Source organism: Oncorhynchus nerka, linkage group LG1 (genome assembly GCF_034236695.1).
Source record: "Oncorhynchus nerka isolate Pitt River linkage group LG1, Oner_Uvic_2.0, whole genome shotgun sequence".
Taxonomy (NCBI): Eukaryota; Metazoa; Chordata; class Actinopteri; order Salmoniformes; family Salmonidae; genus Oncorhynchus; species Oncorhynchus nerka.
This window is the reverse complement of record NC_088396.1, coordinates 56,621,955-56,634,436: the sequence shown is the minus strand read 5'-3', so window position 1 is coordinate 56,634,436 and position 12,482 is coordinate 56,621,955.

Sequence of the window (12,482 nt, the reverse complement as noted above, 5' to 3'; positions counted from 1 at the left end):
GGTGTGATTATGTCTCCTCCTCTGACCCAGAGGGTTGTTAATGGTGTGATTATGTCTCCTCCTCTGACCCAGAGTGTTGTTAATGTTGTGATTATGTATCCTCTGACCAAGAGGGTTGTTAATGGTGTGATTATGTCTCCTCCTCTGACCCAGAGGGTGGTTAATGGTGTGATTATGTCTCCTCCTCTGACCCAGAGGGTTGTTAATGTGTGATTATGTCTCCTCCTCTGACCCAGAGGGTTGTTAATGGTGTGATTATGTCTCCTCCTCTGACCCAGAGGGTTGTTAATGGTGTGATTATGTCTCCTCTGACCCAGAGGGTTGTTAATGGTGTGATTATGTCTCCTCCTCTGACCCAGAGGGTTGTTAATGGTGTGATTATGTCTCCTCCTCTGACCCAGAGGGTTGTTAATGGTGTGATTATGTCTCCTCCTCTGACCCAGAGGGTTGTTAATGGTGTGATTATGTCTCCTCCTCTGACCCAGAGGGTTGTTAATGGTGTGATTATGTCTCCTCCTCTGACCCAGAGGGTTGTTAATGGTGTGATTATGTCTCCTCCTCTGACCCAGAGGGTTGTTAATGGTGTGATTATGTCTCCTCCTCTGACCCAGAGGGTTGTTAATGGTGTGATTATGTCTCCTCCTCTGACCCAGAGGGTTGTTAATGGTGTGATTATGTCTCCTCCTCTGACCCAGAGGGTTGTTAATGGTGTGATTATGTCTCCTCCTCTGACCCAGAGGGTTGTTAATGGTGTGATTATGTCTCCTCCTCTGACCCAGAGGGTTGTTAATGGTGTGATTATGTCTCCTCTGACCCAGAGGGTTGTTAATGGTGTGATTATGTCTCCTCCTCTGACCCAGAGGGTTGTTAATGGTGTGATTATGTCCCTCCTCTGACCCAGAGGGTTGTTAATGGTGTGATTATGTCTCCTCCTCTGACCCAGAGGGTTGTTAATGGTGTGATTATGTCTCCTCCTCTGACCCAGAGGGTTGTTAATGGTGTGATTATGTCTCCTCCTCTGACCCAGAGGGTTGTTAATGGTGTGATTATGTCTCCTCCTCTGACCCAGAGGTTGTTAATGGTGTGATTATGTCTCCTCCTCTGACCCAGAGGGTTGTTAATGGTGTGATTATGTCTCCTCCTCTGACCCAGAGGGTTGTTAATGGTGTGATTATGTCTCCTCCTCTGACCCAGAGGGTTGTTAATGGTGTGATTATGTCTCCTCCTCTGACCCAGAGGGTTGTTAATGGTGTGATTATGTCTCCTCCTCTGACCCAGAGGGTTGTTAATGGTGTGATTATGTCTCCTCCTCTGACCCAGAGGGTTGTTAATGGTGTGATTATGTCTCCTCCTCTGACCCAGAGGGTTGTTAATGGTGTGATTATGTCTCCTCCTCTGACCCAGAGGGTTGTTAATGGTGTGATTATGTCTCCTCCTCTGACCCAGAGGGTTGTTAATGGTGTGATTATGTCTCCTCTGACCCAGAGGGTTGTTAATGGTGTGATTATGTCTCCTCCTCTGACCCAGAGGGTTGTTAATGGTGTGATTATGTCTCCTCCTCTGACCCAGAGGGTTGTTAATGGTGTGATTATGTCTCCTCCTCTGACCCAGAGGGTTGTTAATGGTGTGATTATGTCTCCTCCTCTGACCCAGAGGGTTGTTAATGGTGTGATTATGTCTCCTCCTGACCCAGAGGGTTGTTAATGGTGTGATTATGTCTCCTCCTCTGACCCAGAGGGTTGTTAATGGTGTGATTATGTCTCCTCCTCTGACCCAGAGGGTTGTTAATGGTGTGATTATGTCTCCTCCTCTGACCCAGAGGGTTGTTAATGGTGTGATTATGTCTCCCTCTGACCCAGAGGGTGTTAATGGTGTGATTATGTCTCCTCCTCTGACCCAGAGGGTTGTTAATGGTGTGATTATGTCTCCTCCTCTGACCCAGAGGGTTGTTAATTAATGGTGTGATTATGTCTCCTCCTCTGACCCAGAGGGTTGTTAATGGTGTGATTATGTCTCCTCCTCTGACCCAGAGGGTGTTAATGGTGTGATTATGTCTCCTCCTCTGACCCAGAGGGTTGTTAATGGTGATTATGTCTCCTCCTCTGACCCAGAGGGTTGTTAATGGTGTGATTATGTCTCCTCCTCTGACCCAGAGGGTTGTTAATGGTGTGATTATGTCTCCTCCTCTGACCCAGAGGGTTGTTAATGGTGTGATTATGTCTCCTCCTCTGACCCAGAGGGTTGTTAATGGTGTGATTATGTCTCCTCCTCTGACCCAGAGGTTGTTAATGTTGTGATTATGTCTCCTCCTCTGACCCAGAGGGTTGTTAATGGTGTGATTATGTCTCCTCTGACCCAGAGGGTTGTTAATGGTGTGATTATGTCTCCTCTGACCCAGAGGGTTGTTAATGGTGTGATTATGTCTCCTCCTCTGACCCAGAGGGTTGTTAATGGTGTGATTATGTCTCCTCCTCTGACCCAGAGGGTTGTTAATGGTGTGATTATGTCTCCTCCTCTGACCCAGAGGGTTGTTAATGGTGTGATTATGTCTCCTCCTCTGACCCAGAGGGTTGTTAATGGTGTGATTATGTCTCCTCCTCTGACCCAGAGGGTTGTTAATGGTGTGATTATGTCTCCTCCTCTGACCCAGAGGGTTGTTAATGGTGTGATTATGTCTCCTCCTCTGACCCAGAGGGTTGTTAATGGTGTGATTATGTCTCCTCCTCTGACCCAGAGGGTTGTTAATGGTGTGATTATGTCTCCTCCTCTGACCCAGAGGGTTGTTAATGGTGTGATTATGTCTCCTCCTCTGACCCAGAGGGTTGTTAATGGTGTGATTATGTCTCCTCCTCTGACCCAGAGGGTTGTTAATGGTGTGATTATGTCTCCTCCTCTGACCCAGAGGGTTGTTAATGGTGTGATTATGTCTCCTCCTCTGACCCAGAGGGTTGTTAATGGTGTGATTATGTCTCCTCCTCTGACCCAGAGGGTTGTTAATGGTGTGATTATGTCTCCTCCTCTGACCCAGAGGGTTGTTAATGGTGTGATTATGTCTCCTCTGACCCAGAGGGTTGTTAATGTGTGATTATGTCTCCTCCTCTGACCCAGAGGGTTGTTAATGGTGTGATTATGTCTCCTCCTCTGACCCAGAGGGTTGTTAATGGTGTGATTATGTCTCCTCCTCTGACCCAGAGGGTTGTTAATGGTGTGATTATGTCTCCTCCTCTGACCCAGAGGGTTGTTAATGTGTGATTATGTCTCCTCCTGACCCAGAGGGTTGTTAATGGTGTGATTATGTCTCCTCCTCTGACCCAGAGGGTTGTTAATGGTGTGATTATGTCTCCTCCTCTGACCCAGAGGGTTGTTAATGGTGTGATTATGTCTCCTCCTCTGACCCAGAGGGTTGTTAATGGTGTGATTATGTCTCCTCCTCTGACCCAGAGGGTTGTTAATGGTGTGATTATGTCTCCTCCTCTGACCCAGAGGGTTGTTAATGGTGTGATTATGTGACCCAGAGGGTTGTTAATGGTGTGATTATGTCTCCTCCTCTGACCCAGAGGGTTGTTAATGGTGTGATTATGTTCCTCCTCTGACCCAGAGGGTTGTTAATGGTGTGATTATGTCTCCTCTGACCCAGAGGGTTGTTAATGGTGTGATTATGTCTCCTCCTCTGACCCAGAGGGTTGTTAATGGTGTGATTATGTCTCCTCCTCTGACCCAGAGGGTTGTTAATGGTGTGATTATGTCTCCTCCTCTGACCCAGAGGGTTGTTAATGGTGTGATTATGTCTCCTCCTCTGACCCAGAGGGTTGTTAATGGTGTGATTATGTCTCCTCCTCTGACCCAGAGGGTTGTTAATGGTGTGATTATGTCTCCTCCTCTGACCCAGAGGGTTGTTAATGGTGTGATTATGTCTCCTCCTCTGACCCAGAGGGTTGTTAATGGTGTGATTATGTCTCCTCCTCTGACCCAGAGGGTTGTTAATGGTGTGATTATGTCTCCTCCTCTGACCCAGAGGGTTGTTAATGGTGTGATTATGTCTCCTCCTCTGACCCAGAGGGTTGTTAATGGTGTGATTATGTCTCCTCCTCTGACCCAGAGGGTTGTTAATGGTGTGATTATGTCTCCTCCTCTGACCCAGAGGGTTGTTAATGGTGTGATTATGTCTCCTCCTCTGACCCAGACCCAGACCCAGAGGTTGTTAATGGTGTGATTATGTCTCCTCCTCTGACCCAGAGGGTTGTTAATGGTGTGATTATGTCTCCTCCTCTGACCCAGAGGGTTGTTAATGGTGTGATTATGTCTCCTCCTCTGACCCAGAGGGTTGTTAATGGTGTGATTATGTCTCCTCCTCTGACCCAGAGGGTTGTTAATGGTGTGATTATGTCTCCTCCTCTGACCCAGAGGGTTGTTAATGGTGTGATTATGTCTCCTCTGACCCAGAGGGTTGTTAATGGTGTGATTATGTCTCCTCCTCTGACCCAGAGGGTTGTTAATGGTGTGATTATGTCTCCTCCTCTGACCCAGAGGGTTGTTAATGGTGTGATTATGTCTCCTCCTCTGACCCAGAGGGTTGTTAATGGTGTGATTATGTCTCCTCCTCTGACCCAGAGGGTTGTTAATGGTGTGATTATGTCTCCTCCTCTGACCCAGAGGGTTGTTAATGGTGTGATTATGTCTCCTCCTCTGACCCAGAGGGTTGTTAATGGTGTGATTATGTCTCCTCCTCTGACCCAGAGGGTTGTTAATGGTGTGATTATGTCTCCTCCTCTGACCCAGAGGGTTGTTAATGGTGTGATTATGTCTCCTCCTCTGACCCAGAGGGTTGTTAATGGTGTGATTATGTCTCCTCCTCTGACCCAGAGGGTTGTTAATGGTGTGATTATGTCTCCTCCTCTGACCCAGAGGGTTGTTAATGGTGTGATTATGTCTCCTCCTCTGACCCAGAGGGTTGTTAATGGTGTGATTATGTCTCCTCCTCTGACCCAGAGGGTTGTTAATGGTGTGATTATGTCTCCTCCTCTGACCCAGAGGGTTGTTAATGGTGTGATTATGTCTCCTCCTCTGACCCAGAGGGTTGTTAATGGTGTGATTATGTCTCCTCCTCTGACCCAGAGGGTTGTTAATGGTGTGATTATGTCTCCTCCTCTGACCCAGAGGGTTGTTAATGGTGTGATTATGTCTCCTCTGACCCAGAGGGTTGTTAATGGTGTGATTATGTCTCCTCTGACCCAGAGGGTTGTTAATGGTGTGATTATGTCTCCTCTGACCCAGAGGGTTGTTAATGGTGTGATTATGTCTCCTCCTCTGACCCAGAGGGTTGTTAATGGTGTGATTATGTCTCCTCCTCTGACCCAGAGGGTTGTTAATGGTGTGATTATGTCTCCTCCTCTGACCCAGAGGGTTGTTAATGGTGTGATTATGTCTCCTCCTCTGACCCAGAGGGTTGTTAATGGTGTGATTATGTCTCCTCCTCTGACCCAGAGGGTTGTTAATGGTGTGATTATGTCTCCTCCTCTGACCCAGAGGGTTGTTAATGGTGTGATTATGTCTCCTCCTCTGACCCAGAGGGTTGTTAATGGTGTGATTATGTCTCCTCCTCTGACCCAGAGGGTTGTTAATGGTGTGATTATGTCTCCTCTGACCCAGAGGGTTGTTAATGGTGTGATTATGTCTCCTCCTCTGACCCAGAGGGTTGTTAATGATGTGATTATGTCTCCTCCTCTGACCCAGAGGGTTGTTAATGGTGTGATTATGTCTCCTCCTCTGACCCAGAGTGTTGTTAATGTTGTGATTATGTATCCTCTGACCCAGAGGGTTGTTAATGGTGTGATTATGTCTCCTCCTCTGACCCAGAGGGTGGTTAATGGTGTGATTATGTCTCCTCCTCTGACCCAGAGGGTTGTTAATGTGTGATTATGTCTCCTCCTCTGACCCAGAGGGTTGTTAATGGTGTGATTATGTCTCCTCCTCTGACCCAGAGGGTTGTTAATGGTGTGATTATGTCTCCTCCTCTGACCCAGAGGGTTGTTAATGGTGTGATTATGTCTCCTCCTCTGACCCAGAGGGTTGTTAATGGTGTGATTATGTCTCCTCCTCTGACCCAGAGGGTTGTTAATGGTGTGATTATGTCTCCTCCTCTGACCCAGAGGGTTGTTAATGGTGTGATTATGTCTCCTCCTCTGACCCAGAGGGTTGTTAATGGTGTGATTATGTCTCCTCCTCTGACCCAGAGGGTTGTTAATGGTGTGATTATGTCTCCTCCTCTGACCCAGAGGGTTGTTAATGGTGTGATTATGTCTCCTCCTCTGACCCAGAGGGTTGTTAATGGTGTGATTATGTCTCCTCCTCTGACCCAGAGGGTTGTTAATGGTGTGATTATGTCTCCTCCTCTGACCCAGAGGGTTGTTAATGGTGTGATTATGTCTCCTCTGACCCAGAGGGTTGTTAATGGTGTGATTATGTCTCCTCCTCTGACCCAGAGTGTTGTTAATGGTGTGATTATGTCTCCTCCTTTGACCCAGAGGGTTGTTAATGGTGTGATTATGTCTCCTCCTCTGACCCAGAGGGTTGTTAATGGTGTGATTATGTCTCCTCCTCTGACCCAGAGGGTTGTTAATGGTGTGATTATGTCTCTCCTCTGACCCAGAGGGTTGTTAATGGTGTGATTATGTCTCCTCCTCTGACCCAGAGGGTTGTTAATGGTGTGATTATGTCTCCTCCTCTGACCCAGAGTGTTGTTAATGGTGTGATTATGTCTCCTCCTTTGACCCAGAGGGTTGTTAATGGTGTGATTATGTCTCCTCCTCTGACCCAGAGTGTTGTTAATGGTGTGATTATGTCTCCTCCTCTGACCCAGAGGGTTGTTAATGGTGTGATTATGTCTCCTCCTCTGACCCAGAGGGTTGTTAATGGTGTGATTATGTCTCCTCTGACCCAGAGGGTTGTTAATGGTGTGATTATGTCTCCTCCTCTGACCCAGAGGGTTGTTAATGTGTGATTATGTCTCCTCCTCTGACCCATGGGGTAACAATCTGTTGAGAAGCCTTTTGGTCCCAGACTTGGCACTCCGGTACAGCTTGCCATGCGATAGTAGAGAAAACAGTCCATGACTGGGGTGGCTGGGATCTTTGACAATCTTTAGGGCCTTCCTCTGACAACGCCTGGTGTAGAGGTCCTGGATGGCAGGCAGCTTAGCCCCAGTGATGTACTGGGCCGTACGCACTACCCTCTATAGGGCCTTCCTCTGACACCGCCTGGTATAGAGGTCCTGGATGGCAGGCAGCTTAGCCCCAGTGATGTACTGGGCCGTACGCACTACCCTCTATAGGGCCTTCCTCTGACACCGCCTGGTATAGAGGTCCTGGATGGCAGGCAGCTTAGCCCCCAGTGATGTACTGGGCCGTTTCCTCTGACAACGCCTGGTATAGAGGTCCTGGATGGCAGGCAGCTTAGCCCCAGTGATGTACTGGGCCGTACGCACTACCCTCTATAGGGCCTTCCTCTGACACCGCCTGGTATAGAGGTCCTGGATGGCAGGCAGCTTAGCCCCAGTGATGTACTGGGCCGTACGCACTACCCTCTGTAGTGTCTTGCGGTCGGTCGGAGGCCGAGCAGTTGCCGTACCAGGCAGTGATGCAGCCAGTCAGGATGCTCTCGATGTTGCAGCTGTAGAACCTTTTGAGGATCTCAGGACCCATGCCAAATCTTTTCAGGTTCCTGAGGGGGAATAGGCTTTGTCGTGCCCTCTTCACGACTGTCTTGGTGTGTTTGGACCATGTTAGTTTGTTGTTGGTGTGGACACCAAGGACCTTGAAGCTCTCAACCTGCTCCACTGCAGCCCCGTCGATGAGAATGGAGGTGTGCTCAGTCCTCCTTTTCCTATAGTCCACAATAATCTCCTTTGTCTTGATCACGTTGAGGGAGAGGTTGTTGTCCCGGCACCACACTGCCAGGTCTCTGACCTCCTACCTTTAGGCTCTCGTCGTTGTTGATGATCAGGCCTACCACTGTTGTGTCGTCTGCAAACTTAATGATGGTGTTGGGAGTCGTGCCTGACCGTGCTGTCATGAGTGAACAGGGAGTACAGGAGGGGGCTGAGCACGCACCCCTGGGGGGCTCCAGTGTTGAGGATCAGCGTGGCAGATGTGTTGTTACCTACCCTTACCACCTGGGGGAGACCTGTCAGGAAGTCCAGGATCCAGTTGCAAAGGGAGGTGTTAAGTCCCAGGGTCCTTAGCTTAGTGATGAGCTTCGTGGGCAATATGGTGTTGAACGCTGAGCTGCAGTCAATGATCAGCATTCTCACATAGGTGTTCCTTTTGTCCAGGTGGGAAAGGGCAGTGTGAGCAGCACTATAGAGATTGCATCATCTGTGGATCTGTTTGGGCGGTATGCAAATTGGAGTGGGTCTAGGGTGTTTGGGATAATGGTGTTGATGACCAGCCTTTCATGGCTACAGACGTGAATGCTACGGGTCGGTAGTCATTCAGGCAGGTTGCCTTCGTGTTCTTGGGCACAGGGACTAGGGTGGTGTGCTTGAAACTTGTTGGTATTACAGACTGGGTCAGGGAAAGGTTGAAAATGTCAGTGACAACCCCTGCCAGTTGGTCAGCACATGCCCGGAGCACACGTCCTGGTAATCCGTCTGGCCTCGCAGCCTTGTAAATGTTGACCTGTTTAAAGGTCTTACTCACGTTGGCTACGAGGGCGTGATCATATAGTCGTCCGGAACAGCTGATGCTCTCATGCATGCCTCAGTGTTGCTTGCCTCGAAGCAAGCATAGAAGTGAGGTTAATTGCCTTGTTCAGGGGCAGAATGATAGATTTTTACCTTGTCAGTTCGGGGATTCGATCCAGCAACATTTCGGTTACTGGCCCAATGCTCTAACCACTAGGCTACCTGCCACCCAAATCTCACTGTTCATCTGGCCAGAAGGACGGGACTCCACCCTTCACCAGTCCACTAGGTTCGGCTCTTTAAAGGCGGCCCACTATAGATAAAGAGGTAATTATCTTCTGCATACCGCCTATGATACATTTAATGCTTTAATTATGACCTGGTTGAATGCAGCTTTGTTTGTGATGTGTAAGTAGTTATAGTGGGGGAACCTAGGTACTCTTTTCATGGGATGATGGAATGGTTGAATGATTAAACGACAGCCTCAGATCAATTAGTGAACCTGACTGTGAAGGTTAGTCTTCATGCAATCACATTTTCAATTGTAACTATAAACGAATTGACTGGTCACATAAAACAGTGGTGTCTGACAGCAGAGTCAGAGGCTGAAACCTTAACTAAACTTATTGCATTGTAATGTAAAAAGAGTGGCATTGTGTGTGTGTGTGTGTGTGTGTGTGTGTGTGTGTGTGTGTGTCTGTGTCTGTGTGTGTGTGTGTGTGTGTGTGTGTGTGTCTCTGTGTGTGTGTCTCTGTGTGTGTCTGTGTGTCTGTGTGTCTCTGTGTCTCTGTGTCTCTGTGTCTCTGTGTGTGTGTGTGTGTGTGTGTGTGTGTGTGTGTGTGTGTGTGTGTGTGTGTGTGTGTGTCTCTGTGTGTGTGTCTCTGTGTCTCTGTGTGTGTGTCTCTGTGTCTGTGTCTGTGTGTGTCTGTGTCTGTGTGTGTGTGAGACAGTTCAGTAACACAGGTGACTGTGTGGGTTTCCGGCAGGTGTCAGATTATCAGAGAGATGAAAGTATCAGAAGTTCCACTATCCTGATGCAGATTAAAACGGTCTCTGATAACTCTATGTGAGAATCGCTCCTCGTATCACTCTGGCCCACTGGCAGTCGGGTAGATACACAGATAGATTCATGCAGGGATATCTAGCTATATTTGGACAGTATCTAAGTAGCAAATGTATTTCAACATGAGTTATGAAACACTTTAGACTACGGTGAGTTAGAGTGGGTTGAGCCTGAGGTGGTGTGTGTGTGTGTGTGTGTGTGTGTGTAGGCGTATGTGTGTGTGTATGCGTGTGTGTGTTTTGGCGTGTGTGCCCAAGGTGGTGTGTGTGTTTAAAAAATATGTCCCTTCAGATGAGTGGAGGGTTCACAGTGAGGACAGACCCCTAGAGAGGACTCACAAACAGTACAACCCCACTCAACCCATTCCTCCAGCCCCCTCCATCCCCCTCACAGCCCCCTCACAGCCCCTTCCAGCCCCCCACAGCCCCCTCACAGCCTCCTCCAGCCCCTTACAGCCTCTTCCAGCCCCCTCACAGCCCCTCCAGCCACCTCACAGCCCCCTCCAGCCACCTCACAGCTCCCTCAGCCCCCTCCAGCCACCTCACAGCGCCTCAGCCCCCTCCAGCCACCTCACAGCTCCCTCAGCCCCCTCCAGCCACCTCACAGCTCCCTCAGCCACCTCCAGCCACCTCACAGCCCCTTCTCTGCTGGGGAATTCCTCTCCTCCCGACTTAGCTGCACACCTGAGAGAGAGAGAGATGGTTCCCTCTGAAACTCAACCTCCCTAACTCTCTCTCTCTCTCTCTCTCTCTCTCTCTCTCTGTGTCTCTCTCTCTCTGTGTCTCTCTCTCTGTGTCTCTCTCTCTCTGTCTCTCTCTCTCTCTCTCTCTGTCTCTCTCTCTGTGTCTCTCTCTCTCTCTCTCTCTCTGTCTCTCTGTCTCTCTCTCTCCAGCTGCAACCCCTCCTCCCAGCAGCTGACTGTATTCTCATTTAAATGTCTGTAGAGGGACACCTCTCTCCTCTCCACAGCACTCCCAGGTGAAGTCTGTCTCTGTCATACACTCTGACGGGGCACAGAGGATAGAACAGAGAGGATAGAACAGAGAGGAGAGGACTGTTTTGTGACACCTTTTCCCCATCATTATTGACTAACTATAGACATTTAAAATGCTTGGAATATTTTACCCAGTAGGCTCAGGGATGGCTATTATTTCCTGGAAAAAGAGTTTTCTCATTTTGGATTGACATTTTGTTAGATTGTGTTTTTTTTTTTTTATGAGATAAAAATCTATTTCAACTGGATCAACTTGGTACTGTATATGTGAGGACCTGAATGGACCGGACCGGACCATTGGTACTACAACTGAAGGAGCGTGCTGTTTGGGAGGGCGCTGCTTCCACCTCTGTGACCTTCTATAACAGGACACCGCCTGTCAGAGGGGATATGGTCTTTCTTTCTTCCGTGGAGTTTGGTTTCTTCTCTGGTACTGCTGGGGTGGACTGCTGCTACTGTTGAGGACAAGGAGGCTGAGGAAGCTGCTGTAAGCCAGGAAGACTTCCTTGGACCTGTGACCTGGGGGTGATAGGAAGCTGCCCTAAGGAAGACTTGGACCTGGGGGTGATAGGAAGCTGCCCTAAGGAAGACTTGGACCTGGGGGTGATAGGAAGCTGCCCTAAGGAAGACTTGAACCTGGGGGTGATAGGAAGCTGCTCTAAGGAAGTCCTGGACTAAGGGACCTGGGGGTGATAGGAAGCTACCCTAAGGAAGACTTGGACCTGGGGGTGATAGGAAGCTGCCCTAAGGAAGACTTGGACCTGGGGGTGATAGGAAGCTGCCCTAAGGAAGACTTGGACCTGGGGGTGATAGGAAGCTGCCCTAAGGAAGACTTGGACCTGGGGGTGATAGGAAGCTGCCCTAAGGAAGACTTGGACCTGGGGGTGATAGGAAGCTGCCCTAAGGAAGACTTGGACCTGGGGGTGATAGGAAGCTGCCCTAAGGAAGACTTGGACCTGGGGGTGATAGGAAGCTGCCCTAAGGAAGACTTGGACCTGGGGGTGATAGGAAGCTGCCCTAAAGAAGACTGGACTAAGGGACCTGGGGGTGATAGGAAGCTGCCCTAAGGAAGTCCTGGACTAAAGGACCTGGGGGGGGACATGAGGGTCAGTTTGGATCGGGATCATCCAGGCCCCCTGTGAATGGGGAGAGAGAGAGAGAAGGAGCCCTGATGTCTGTACTGCTGCTGTTGGTCTGTATGTCTCTCCTCTGCTCTGGGACGGCTGGGGGGCAGGCAGCTGGAGGATGGAGACCATGCACAGGTACGTCGGAATAATCACTACACATTTACTCACTAATATCACTATGAATAATATGCTGAAGAAGAAGAATTATGAGATCATTATATGCAGCAAATATCTAAAATATAGAAGTTAGTGCATTTTGTTTCAAACACATTTATATATAACAAGAGTGGCTTAATGTTTCAGGCGATTCTGTCAGAAGAGTAAAACGTCAGTCTTCTCTAAGCTCACGTACTGTAGCTGCTAATTGAGAGACGACTGAGGTAAAATTGGGCTTCAACAAGTCATAACGTGCACTTCTCCTGTAAAGCGTCTAAGATTCTACCCGCTGGTCTCTAATGATAATAAACCTCTGTTAGATTCTACCCGCTGGTCTCTAATGATAATAAACCTCTGTTAGATTCTACCCGCTGGTCTCTAATGATAATAAACCTCTGTTAGATTCTACCTGCTGGTCTCTTAATGATAATAAAACCCCCTGTTAGATTCTACCTGCTGGTC